Genomic DNA, 14,335 nt, shown 5'->3' with positions numbered 1-14,335 from the left:
CCTAGCAAACCTATACATTTTTGAAAACTAGACATCCAGGGGAATTGAGGATGGGGTGACTTGACTGCCTCCCACCATGGTCTGTTACCCAGAATCCCTTGCAAACGTAAATAATTGACAAAAAAAACACATTTTCCCCACATTTCTGTGATGGAAAGTTCTGGAATCTGCGGGGATCCACAAATTTCCACCCACCCCGCGTTCCCCAAAGTCCTACGAGAAAAATGGTACCTCACTTGTGCGGGTCGGCCTAGTGCCCGCGACAGGAAACGGCGCAAAATGCAACGTGTTCACACCTCAATTTTGCAGTGAAAAATGACCCTTTTTTGACAAAGTGACAAGCTGTAGTTTTTGAACCCTAGCCCTGCCGGCACCTAGGGAAACCTAGCAAACCTATACATTTTTGAAAACTAGACACTCAGGGGAATCTAGGATGGGGTGACTTGACTGCCTCCCACCATGGTCTGTTACCTAGAATCCCTTGCAAACGTAAAAAATTGACAAAAAAAACACATTTTCCCCACATTTCTGTGATGGAAAGTTCTGGAATCTGCGGGGATCCACAAATTTCCACCCACCCCGCGTTCCCCAAAGTCCTACGAGAAAAATGGTACATCACTTGTGCGAGTCGGCCTAGTGCCCGCGACAGGAAACGGCGCAAAAATGCAACGTGGTCACACCTCTATTTTGCAGTGAAAAATTACCCTTTTTTGACAAAGTGATGAGCTGTAGTTTTTGAACCCTGGCCCTGCCGGCACCTAGGGAAACCTAGCAAACCTATACATTTTTGAAAACTAGACACCCAGGGGAATCTAGGATGGGGTGACTTGACTGCCTCCCACCATGGTATGTTACCCAGAATCCCTTGCAAACATAAAGAATTGAAAAAAAAAACACATTTTCCCCACATTTCTGTGATGGAAAGTTCTGGAATCTGCGTGGATCCACAAATTTCCACCCACCCCGCGTTCCCCAAAGTCCTACGAGAAAAATGGTACCTCACTTGTGCGGGTCGGACTTGTGCCCGTGACAGGAAACGGCGCAAAACGCAACGTGGTCATACCTCAATTTTGCAGTGAAAAATGACCCTTTTTTGGCAAAGTGACGAGCTGTAGTTATTGAACCCTAGCCCTACCGGCACCTAAGGAAACCTAGCAAACCTATACATTTTTGAAACCTAGACATCCAGGGGAATCCAGGATGGGGTGACTTGACTGCCTCCCACCATGGTCTGTTACCCAGAATCCCTTGCAAACGTAAAAAATTGGCCAAAAAAACACATTTTCCCCACATTTCTGTGATGGAAAGTTCTGGAATCTACGCAGATCCACAAATTTCCACCCACCCCGCGTTCTCCAAAGTCCCACGAGAAAAATGGTACCTCACTTGTGCGGGTCGGCCTAGTGCCCGCGACAGGAAACGGCGCAAAATGCAACGTGTTCACACCTCAATTTTGCAGTGAAAAATTACCCTTTTTTGGCAAAGTGACGAGCTGTAGTTATTGAACCCTAGCCCTACCAGCACCTAGGGAAACCTAGCAAACCTATACATTTTTGAAAACTAGACATCCAGGGGAATCCAGGATGGGGTGACTTGACTGCCTCCCACCATGGTCTGTTACCCAGAACGTAAAAAATGGACAAAAAAAAACACATTTTCCCCACATTTCTGTGATGGAAAGTTCTGGAATCTGCACGGATCCACAAATTTCCACGCACCCCGCATTCCCCAAAGTCCTACGAGAAAAATGGTACCTCACTTGTGCGGGTCGGCCTAGTGCCCGCGACAGGAAACGGCACAAAACGCAACATGGTCACACCTCAATTTTGCAGTGAAAAATGACCCTTTTTTCGCAAAGTGACTAGCTGTAGTTTTTTAACCCTAGCCCTGCCGGCACCTAGGGAAACCTAGCAAACCTATACATATTTGAAAACTGGACACCCAGGGGAATCCAGGATGGGGTGACTTGACTGCCTCCCACCATGGTCTGTTACCCAGAATCCCTTGCAAACGTTAAAAATTGACAAAAAAACACATTTTCCCCACATTTCTGTGATGGAAAGTTCTGGAATCTGCGTGGATCCACAAATTTCCACCCACCCCGCGTTCCCCCAAGTCCTACGAGAAAAATGGTACCTCACTTGTGTGGGTCGGCCTAGTGCCCGCGACAGGCAATGGCGCAAAACACAACGTGGTCACACCTCAATTTTGCAGTGAAAAATGACCCTTTTTTGGCAAAGTGACTAGCTGTAGTTTTTGAACCCTAGCCCTGCCGGCACCTAGGGAAACCTACCAAACCCACGCATTTCTGAAAACTAGACACCCGGCGGCTTCCAGGGAGGTATGGCTTGCGTGGGTCCCCCAACGTTTCCTTACCCAGAATCACCTGCAAACCTCAATTTTAGCTGAAAAAAATCACTTTTTTCACACATTTTGGGGTGGGAAAGTTGTGGCATCACCGGGCTCACACAAATTTACCACCACCCAGCGTTCCCCCAGGTCTCCCGGTAAAAATGGTGCCTCACTTGTGTGGGAGGCCCAAGTACCCGCAGCAGGCAAGGGCCCAAAACGTAGTGAGGCGACATCAAAATGGCTTATCGCAAAACCACCTGGTTTTGCAAGGGGGGTCACTTGGGTTTTTGGCCCGGTGCTCGGCGGCCATCTAGGGAAACCTACCAAACCCATGCATTTCTGAAAACTAGACACCCGGCGGCTTCCAGGGAGGTATGGCTTGCGTGGATCCCCCAACGTTTCCTTACCCCGAATCCCCTGCAAACCTCAATTTTAGCTGAAAAAAATCACTTTTTTTACACATTTTGGTGTGGGAAAGTCTTGGCATCACCGGGCTCACACAAATTTACCACCACCCAGCGTTTCCCCAGGTCTCCCGGTAAAAATGGTGCCTCACTTGTGTGGGAGGCCCAAGTACTCGCGGCAGGCAAGGGCCCAAAACGTAGTGAGGCGACATGAAAATGGCCTATCGCAAAACCACCTGGTTTTGCAAAGGGGGTCACTTGGGCTTTTGGACCGGTGCTCGGCAGCCATCTAGGGAAACCTACCAAACCCATGCATTTCTGAAAACTAGACACCCGGCGGCTTCCAGGGAGGTATGGCTTGCGTGGATCCCCCAACGTTTCCTTACCCAGAATCCCCTGCAAACCTCAATTTTAGCTGAAAAAATAACTTTTTTCACACATTTTGGTGTGGGAAAGTTGTGGCATCACTGGGCTCACACAAATTTACCACCACCCAGCGTTCCCCCAGGTCTCCCGGTAAAAATGGTGCCTCACTTGTGTGGGAGGCCCAAGGTCCCCGCGGCAGGCAAGGTCCCAAAACGTAGTGAGGCGACATCAAAATGGCCTATCGCTAGACCACCTGGTTTTGCAAGGGGGGTCACTTGGGTTTTTGGCCCGGTGCTCGGCGGCCATCTAGGGAAACCTACCAAACCCACGCATTTCTGAAAACTAGACACCCGGCGGCTTCCAGGGAGGTATTTCTTGCGTGGATCCCCCAACGTTTCCTTACTCAGAATCCCCTGCAAACCTCACTTTTAGCTGAACAAATCACTTTTTTCACACATTTTGGGGTGGGAAAGTTGTGGCATCACCGGGCTCACACAAATTTACCACCACCCAGCGTTCCCCCAGGTCTCCCGGTAAAAATGGCACCACACTTGTGTGGGTGGCCCAAGTACCCGCGGCAGGCAAGGGCCCAAAACGTAGTGAGGCGACATCAAAATGGCCTATCACAAAACCACCTGGTTTTGCAAGGGGGGTCACTTGGGTTTTTGGCCCGGTGCTCGGCGGCCATCTAGGGAAACCTACCAAACCCATGCATTTCTGAAAACTAGACACCTGGCGGCTTCCAGGGAGGTGTGGCTTGCGTGGATCCCCCAACGTTTCCTTACCCAGAATCCCCTGCAAACCTTAATTTTAGCTGAAAAAATTCACTTTTTTTACACTTTTTGGGGTGGGAAAGTTGTGGCATCACTGGGCTCACACAAATTTACCACCACCCAGCGTTCCCCCAGCTCTCCCGGTAAAAATGGTGCCTCACTTGTGTGGGAGGCCCAAGTACCCGCGGCAGGCAAGGGCCCAAACATTTTTTTTGATAGGCAATGTGGATTTCGCCTCACTACGTTTTGGGCCCTTGCCTGCTGTGGGTACTTGGGCCTCCCACACAAGTGAGGCACCATTTTTACCGGGAGACCTGGGGGAACGCTGGATGGTGTTAGTTTTGTGTGAGCCCGGTGATGCCACAACTTTCCCACCCCAAAATATGTGAAAAAAGTGATTTTTTCAGCTAAAATTGAGGTTTATAGGGGATTCTGGGTAAGGAAACGTTGGGGTATCCACGCAAGCCATACCTCCCTGGAAGCCGCCGGGTGTCTAGTTTTCAGAAATGCATGGGTTTGGTAGGGTTCCCTAGATGGCCGCCGAGCACCGGGCCAAAAACCCAAGTGACCCCCCCTTGCAAAACCAGGTGGTTTTGCGATAGGCCATTTTGATGTCGCCTCACTACGTTTTGGGCCCTTGCCTGTCGCGGGTATTTGGGCCTCCCACACAAGTGAGGCACCATTTTTACCGGGAGACCTGGGGGAACACTGGGTGGTGGTAAATTTGTGTGAGCCCGGTGATGCCACAACTTTCCCACCCCAAAATGTGTGAAAAAAGTGATTTTTTCAGCCAAAATTGAGGTTTGCAGGGGATTCTGGGTAAGGAAACGTTGGGGGATCCACGCAAGCCATACCTCCCTGGAAGCCGCCGGGAGTCTAGTTTTCAGAAATTCATGGGTTTGGTAGGTTTCCCTAGATGGCCGCCAAGCACCGGGCCAAAAACCCAAGTGACCCCCCTTGCAAAACCATGTGGTTTGCGATAGGCCATTTTGATATCGCCTCACTATGTTTTGGGCCCTTGCCTGCCGTGGGTACTTGGGCCTCCCACACAAGTGAGGCATAATTTTTACCGGGAGACCTGGGGGAACGCTGGGTGGTGGTAAATTTGTGTGAGCCCAGTGACGCCACAACTTTCCCACCCCAAAATGTGTGAAAAAAGTGATTTTTTCAGCTAAAATTGAGGTTTGCAGGGGATTCTGGGTAGGGAAACGTTGGGGGATCCATGCAAGCCATACCTCCCTGGAAGCCGCCGGGTGTCTAGTTTTCAGAAATGTGTGAGTTTGGTAGGTTTCCCTAGATGGCCGCTGAGTACCGGGCCAAAAACCAAAGTGACCCCCCTTGCAAAACCAGATTAACTCTTGTTTCTACAGCGTGAGAATTTTGGAATAATATTGCAAAGAAAATGTGGCAGACATTTTGAGGTTTGCAGGACATTGGGGATAAAAAAACTTTTTGAATTCACAAGAGAGACATCACCATGAACTCCCATGGGTTTTCGACAATATCTACAGTTGGTGGGTTATTCTTACATGGAAAGTGTACCTTGGCAGAGAAACTAAAGACAAAGATTCCTGCACAACCATCTATTCCTCAAACACACACACACTGGTTGGATTTGGCACGAGGGCGAGTCATGGTTCAGTATATTAAATTTTATTAACAAGAGATTTCACAAAAATGAAATGCACTGTCAATAATTAAATTCACAAAAAACCAAACCAATGACTCGCAGCTCATGAGATGTAAAGCCACCTCAAGGCACCAACCACTTTACAGGCCATTCACACACCTTTCATACGTGATACAAACAAGACCATTCGCACCACCAGGCACAAAAGCAACACATTACAAAATTCACAAAAAGGGACAAGGTACACCCTGCTTCAGAAAGACAAATATTACTGCACAGCCATCTAATCTGCAAGCACACACACATACTGGTTGCATTTGGCACGAGGGTGACCCTCACCAAAATGGAAGATCTTCACTTAGTGTGATTCCAGTGGTTACAGCGGTATTCATTTACCATTCATTTACTATTAAAATATAGTATTTAATTAGTATGCATGAAGACTATGTAGTATGCCCACAAGCCGAAATATGCAAATGAGGGAATACTAGTTCTACTCAACTACCCTTCAAATACATGATGAACACTTCAATTGATTGCTAAAAGAAGACTATTAGTATTCTTGAAAAATAGCATTTGAAGCTTAGTAGTATTCTGTTAGGGTTTATTTTCAGCTCTTTTGCTATTTCAAGAGCAAAATGAAGGCTAGTGTCATTGATTGTGACCACTGTTTGAAGACTAGTGGTATTCTTTGTGAGCAGTATCTGAAGACTAGTGGTATTCTTTGTGAGCAGTATCCGAATAGTAACGGCAATGTTTGTGAAGACTCAAGTAAGACTAGCAGAATTTAAAGTGAATGTTAATTGAACACTATTGTGCTATTTCAAGAGCAAAATTAAGGCTAGTCTCATTTATTGTGACCGCTAATTGAAGATTAGTGGTATCTTTGTGAGCAATATGGCAATGACTGTCAAAAGTTAAGTAACTATAGCAGAATTCAAATTGAATGTTAATTGAACACAAGTTGCATTAATTCTGATTAATTTATAGCAATTTTATTCATTTGGTTGCTTGCACAAGGCTTCTCTTAATGATGGCTTTTGGACTAAATTTTATGTGTTACATATCTTGGGAGTCAATGATTCTAATACGCCTGTTCCAAAGTCATTAGTCATTTAGTAAGCATTTTATAATTGTGGTATGTGAGAAGACCGGAGCAAGAGATCATAGGAGAAGCACAAAGCAAAGGAGCCAACCCAGACATACACAGGATTGTACCAGGAGACCCCTCCTCCTGCAAGGAGAGAGCCAGTTGAATTGTCGAGAACCTGACTGAATTCCCACTTGGTCCATGACAGGACAGGATCACCACTGTTTGTTTTCAGGTTACCCAAAATGAGCATTTGTGCAAAATTCAATTCGTTGTCAGATAAAAAAGTAATTGTTCTAATTCCTCCTGTGGTGATTGTCCACCAGACTCCATTAATGTTAGAACTTATAAAAACGATTCACTAAACAAGTTTGTACAAGGCGTTTATGGCATTGGCTTGTACATTTTTTTTAAGGAAATGCAGTTGGACACAAAAGTGTGTGATATGACATTTCAATGATATTTGCCTATGGAAGAGCTATTGGCTTTGCCAATGTTTTAGCCATGTTGTGCACTAGCTAGTGGGGTTGAGTGTTGCAGTGTGGAATTGCGAAGAGTGGAATAGAGTGTTGGAGAATGGAGTGGCAGATAGTGTCATGTATTGGAGAGACAGAGTGGAGTCGCGTAGAGTGGTGTACAGTGGAGTGGCATAGAGCAGAGTTACTAATATGTTGCTACATAGTGGAAGTCTTTTTGTGAAGGTTGATGGGTCGCCTTTCTGTAGCCTATTGCTGTATTTGAGTTTTAAAGTAGTACTAATGGTGTAAAATCTTCGCTAAGTCAGTGTCAACAATAATATAAATGGCAAAATATTAAATGCAAAAATATGTCACAAAATGTGCTGCATTCCCCTACAAAATTTGCCTTTTCTTACCACATCATTTAGTCAAATGCCCCATGATTTGGTCCTCTTCAGCTGCATAATTCCAGTAGCCCCTACATAGATTGGCAATTTCTTGAGATAAAGGAAATACCGTTGCCTGTTGATTCTCAAATATTTACCGGCAGCAGCGAATAAGAAGAAAAATGTTTAGCGGTGAGTAGTGTTACTAGGATGTGTTGTGAGTGGGTGATGGTATAATGAGCAAGACGCACAGCGGCTTTGAGTAGGGTCTGGAAAAACTGAGAGGGAAATTGAGTGGTTTTGTTAATGACTGCAGATTAATACTTCAACTGGCCTACAATGCAGTAGGCGTTGCATCCTATTTATTTTTGTAAGGGTCTTCATTTGGTAAACAGAAACCTATTTCCGAGATATGCAGGTGAGGAGTACAAAGGGAAAGTGTCAGAGAATTAGGTGTTTTGGGTTATGTGGTCAAAGTTGCTGCTGCTCACTTGGTTTTAAAATATGAGTCTCACTTACCTTTTTAGCAACCATTCTTACCTTGAAATGTTCTTATTTCTTAGACCAGTAGCAGGGCAATCTGACGAATAGCTGTAATAATTTACAAGGAGATATAAGTGATTTACTAATGTAAAAAAGTTTTTTGTAAATAGGCAGATAACATTGTGAATTCAACTTCTTAAGCATAAACTGAGACCGAATGTGTGGTTGAGTTTCACTAACCATACACCATATTATGGCATATTGAGTGGTGAATATCATACATTTATTACACAGTCACCACAGTTTAGTTCTAGTTTGGCCAGAGTTTCTATAGGAAAGGCATTTTTTCCTTTCTTTAATAGCCTTGGTACCGTTTCATTAAAAACATTTTTTTTAAATAATCACTTTGGCTTCATCATGGAAAGTTATGCAGAAATTGTACCAAAATTGATCAGCAAAATGTTAGAACTTTATAGAGAAAACCTGCTTTTGGTTATTTGGTGTACATCTGTTGAGCCATTTTTGAGAAATTAGCATCAAAATGGAGATCATGATGAGCAGGTCTCTTGTCTTCGTGGGCTAATGCATCCACTGTAGGAGTCTATACATTACCTCACTGCAACGGGTTCAAATCCCAATGCACTCAGCCTTTTATCCTGAGGTTGATAAAATGAATATCATTGAGTTGGGTAACAATAAACATCTATTAATCAGCAACAAGGTATCTTTTCGCTGAACATGTGCATTACAAATGTACATGTTATGTTAGGGTAAACAACAGTTAAAATTTAAAAATAACTGAACCATTGGTGCCAGATAATCTGCGATTGGCCCATTCAAAGTGGAAGGGTGGACCCTGAATGGCTGTCCACAAAAATGAGAATGTTGGGTCAGCCATCTCAATCATCTAGTCCTGAAGGGGGAAAAATAAACATGAAAGGCCACATAGGGGTCAGGATAGGCATGTCTTTGGGACACCCCACTTTAATTCTAAACAGGTAAAAACAGAAAATAAGAAGATTGGGTCGCAGGTACCCTAGTATCAGTGCCTGGTTCTAGGGTACCCAGCGCAGTAGCCAAAGTGGTACCAAGAAAACATTACAAAATAAAATACAAAACCCTACGGCCAATCACCACTTTGCACATGCGAAAGACAGGCACCATCATATCATGGAAGCCAACAAAAGGACAGGAATTCCTACCATTATACCCAACCCAGCATTTTACCAAAGGTAGCCAAAATATCATGCGTGCTCACATATGGCCAAGAATGACCCTTTTTGTGACTGGGCCAAAGTTTTCCAAAGGTTGGGTATCATGCAATTGTTGCCTAGTTGCCAAGGAAAACCAATATGTGAGGGTCAGCATATCACCAGTGTTGGCAATGGGAGCAACACTACTCCCTCAGGCACTCACAGAGCCTTAAATGTTTTTCCAGATTACCATTTACTGCTGTCATGATTAGGCCTGGGCAAAAATGTTGTTCCGTTCGCGGAAATTGCAATAATTTGACGTCTTTGCGTTCCGCGGAGAGCGCGAAAATGTCAAAATTTCCGCTTTCCGCAGCTTGGCGATAATTTGTTTCTTGCTCGCGCTGTAAAATAATACATTCTCGCGCGCGATCGCCTTACCTGAATCCCTGCGTTCGCCGACAAGTTTTCTTGATCCGGTCGCGTTCTCCATGAGATGTTGGATTGTTTTTAGCCATTTGCGCTGTCTCGCGACAGTTCGCGCCCGCAGTGACGTCATGCGTTGCGCGATCACATCTTTCTTCTCGCGATCATGCACCGTGAGACAACTCAAAACAAGATGCCCGCGAGCAACCACATGGGTAAGTTGGCGACCCGCAACAATGCAGAAAATCTCGCGAACATGCGGGAAAAAAAATTCCGCATCTTCGCGATATTTCCGCTTGTTTGAGATAATTTTAAACATTTTCGCGATCATTTGCGAAAGTGGATTCCGCAAATTCCGCCCACCCCTAGTCACGATGCCAATTGGTGCTCCAGGCTGCCTTGCTTTTCCCCTCACGTAGACAGCAGCAGTTCCCCGATTAGTACTCCTGGGAGAAGTGGACGTGAGTCCTTTGGGTAGACTGCAGGAGACAACTGGGAGAGAATGACACGTCTACAAAAAAAACTCCCCACAAGGTTATATGAAAAATAGCCTTTGTATTATCATAAAACACATTAGAAACATAATCACACATTTACACTGTGCCAACTGGCACTGGGCAACATTCACAGGGGATTATATACAGGACCAGGCCAATCAGGCCACGGTCAGAGTCATCAGAACAGGTAAGTAAACGTAAATATAAAACACAACCAGTTACTACTGGTACCATAATGACCTAAGCATTAGGTGCTTGTTGGAAATGTTTGTTTGGCTTTGTGAAGGGACAGGTATGGCAGTGTCAGCACATTGCAAGTGTGGATGTTGGGTTGGGGGACGTCTGTTCCATACAAGTCTCCATTACAGCAATCACTACTGTTCACAGTAAGCTGCACATCCGATTTCCACCCAATAAAGAAGATGTAGGAGTGCGGCTAACGCCAAACTGTAAAAAGTCCCTAGGCACTTGAAAGCATCACTGCGTATGAGGAAAGACTCATCAGTGCATAGCTGCCAAGGTTTCAGATTGCTTATGTGTGACATTTCCATAATTTCAGTGTAATGATGAGTGACATTTAATGACTATGAGTGACACTTTCTCACGAACAAAATCAAGCAATGAAGACGAGGGAAACATAAATATAAGAAATTACACCCATTTGAGCAACATGAAACTTCAAGAAGATCTTAAAACTGCTGGAAAGCACCTGAAATGGAAGGGCACTAGTGACCTGATCGTACTGATAAACAAATGTAACAGGTGGGCCCACCTATAGGCAGCTTCCAGAAAGCAAGTTATTAAGTGTGAAAAACGGACACACTAATGTCCCCTGCATTGTAATGTGCAGCTGCAAGGGGCGCAATGCCCACTGGGCTGAATGGGATTTAGCCCGGTCTGTGCAGCTTAAGCTTCAAGGAACACAAGCAGTTCTTGAGCTGTCATGGGCTCGGGCCGGGCAGGGGTTGATGCCTCAGACTCCGTGCTGTCTGGTCAAAATATCCACTCATTACAGGGTGGCTGGTGGGCTCTGTAGTTTAAATTATCGAGTGACTACATGTTTGAATAGCCACTCATGAAGCTTTGTAAAACCAAAAGGAAGAGAAAATATTGTCTGCTTGTCTTTTCTATTTACGGTACTCGGTTATTCTTTGCAGTATAACCCCTTTGTGCTCTGCTTACCGATCTTCCAAGAACAAATGCTGTACCATTGGACTTTTAATAACTATTATAAATATTGTGACAGTTCAGACCTTGAATTTAAAACTATGCCATCTGTATATCGTTCTTGAACCCTTCTGTTTTACCCAGGCACCAAGTGTGTAAGCGAACTGAATTCTTTTGCCACTACATGTAGCAAATGTGCGGAAAAATGAATAACTTGGAGTTGTCATTGTGCAGGTTCATGGGATAATCATAGCCACTTAGGTCATAAAACTTTCAATAATTATAAGGTCCGAAAACCACAAGCGTCATTAGCAATGCTCAGAAATTACTCTCGACTGGAGAAAAACATTTAAACCAACTTGACAGGTCAAGAATGGCTTTACATGCCACATCCTGTCACATTAAATACTAGCACAGCTGCCTTGTTGAAAAACCGAGGGTTAGCAGAGTCTATGGTGATGGTGAAAAGACAGATTGCTGCAAAAGTAGAGTATTTTCACACAAAAAAGAGTTTTGCTTTCTGGAAACGTAACGGATGATACGTTGGCTGACCAATCTTTAAATAAGCATAAAATGTTTGAGCGATTACTTTTTATTGTCTCCCACCATCATGAACATCTGATAGATGTTACTGAATATTTATCGACGACACCAAAAGAAATCACGATAGAGTAATTATTTTTGTATTATGTTTTAATTTAATTTGCAGTTTTCTATAGTGCTAACATATCGAGAGCACCAAAATGCTTCGCTAAGATTAACATTTGACGTTTCAATCAAAACAACGATGGTGAATCAAAATGAGTCTAATTGTGTATACACGCATAGACATATACAGTATATGGTCCACACGAGGTAAATGATAGTAAAATAAACAGGTGGCTATGTTATTCCCTTTTTTTTTTTAGATATCCATGCTGATTTCGACTTTCTAGTCGGAGCGTCTGAGAGTACAGTCCACCAAACCGGAAGGCGGTTTTTCCAGGAGCTATTAAATCAGTCTCCAAGCGGGATACACGAGGGTAGACTGGAACGCAAATAAGTTGTATGGGGCCCGGTGGCGCAATTAGAAAGTTAATGAGAGGAGAGGAGAAATTGTTGGTTGAGAAACAGTTTTATATAGCGCGAACTCGACCCGAAAGTGTTGAAGCGCTTAGTTACATTACACAAGGACACATTAATTTAAAAAAATGTAGGCATGGGGAAATTAAATGCTTTGCCCAGAATCACAGGAGTTTGAGCGAGCGCCGAGACTCGAATCTGGCACCCATGTCTCTACCCCTCGATGGAAGTGCTCCGTTTAACAGTCCGTGCAGGGCTCCAAACAAAGCCTCAAATGCAAGTCCAAATGTTCGAGGGGCCCATCTCTTAGAAAGAAAGCATGAGAGTAGTGTTTTGTTTGGCGGGAGAGGCGAATACCGAGTTAAGTGTATTCACGAGGTCTGCCTCTCCATTGTGATCTTTAAGAATCAATTGTTAAAGATCGCAATGGAGAGGCAGACCTCGTGAATACACTTAACTCGGTATTCGCCTCTCCCGCCAAACAAAACACTACTCTGAGCTGCATTTAAATGGCAGGCTCCCGCTCTTGCCCAAAATACCAAAGGGTTGAAGAGAGAGGCTGGAAATCACACACGCCTCTCCCCCGTTTCCATTCGCCGAAAAAAATACCAACAAGATAGAAGTATGTTTTCTCCGTGGATCCCCTTTGTAGCGAACACAGCACCGAATTCCAATCATTGGTACTGCCCGCCCGGCACAGCAACTCTTTCTCCCTGCTCCTCGCCCTCGGTCCCACTCGGACTGCACTTCCGCTTCCGTTCTGATGAAAAACATGGACAAAAGAAACAGAGAAGGGACTACAACAAATGTATGGTGCAATTAACCTGGAGGCCACCAAGCATTGACAAAGTCAACCTGTTCCTAATTTATGCAAACACAAACATCAAGTTCTCTGCGGATGTGCACACCATCGCTAGACGCCTTTTTATTTTTCTTGTTTGAGCTAATAATTGTAGAAGCAGGTGAGACACCACACATTTTCATTTGCGTAGAAAGTAAATCATTTAAGTGCCGTTTTATATAGCGCAAACTTGTTCAAAAGACATCAGTGCGCTTTACATAAGAACAAGATATTTTTGCACTTGAAAGCCTGATGTTGCAATTTTTTTTAGGAACAGGGAAGTTAAGTGATTTAATCAGGGGAAGTTGAGCAATACCAATACGTATTGTTTCAACGCTTTACCTGAATTACATTATTTTTATTATAACTGCCACACATAATATTGTGGAACTTTGTATTCCTTTACTATAACAACCACATATATTATGTTTTTTAAGAGTACCTAAAATTATTAGTTTAAAAAAAATTATAAAGTTGTGCTACAATATTACTATTTATATATTACGTATTTTTGGGATTTGCAATACATATTTAAGGGTCTAATAATTTAAATGAATCATAATAATATAGCAATGAACAACTACACACATGTGTATGTGTGTGTGTGTGTGTAAACACTACATATATATATATATATTCACTGAAAAAACCATGGGTTTCACACACGTTATAGTTAGGAATTAGCATTTAAAAAACCTTAGAAATTCAATGAAAAAACCAAAGGTTTCACACATGTTATAGTTAGCTGGACATTTCACTCGTAAAAAACCAATGAAATTCCCCCGTTATAGTTAGTTCAGCTAACTATAACTCGCGCGCCCGCAATGCACTGCTGATGACGTCACATATTACATCACTCATGACATGGTCAGTGACATCACTCATGACATCACTGATGACATCTCAAATGACATCACTGATGACATCACTGATGACATCATCCAGTGAATGGCTGTTTTTCTGAAAATTAAATATGTTTTATATATGTATATCTCAAGGTCGATGGAAGAATAAATGGGTATATAAGTGTCTAAATGGATGATTTGTTTTTGAAAAATTGATTGTGTAACTCACTGATTAAGTGTATCATAGTGAATACATGGCTTAGTGAGTAATGTTTAAATATGTAAATATCTGTATCAGTCTCTCACTTTGTGTATAAGTGGCTGCATGGGTTGGTGAGTAGCTACATGGGTGTCTACATAGGTTA

This window comes from Triturus cristatus, chromosome 1_1 (genome assembly GCF_964204655.1).
Source record: "Triturus cristatus chromosome 1_1, aTriCri1.1, whole genome shotgun sequence".
NCBI classification, from domain to species: domain Eukaryota; kingdom Metazoa; phylum Chordata; class Amphibia; order Caudata; family Salamandridae; genus Triturus; species Triturus cristatus.
Note: the sequence above shows the minus strand (reverse complement) of the source record.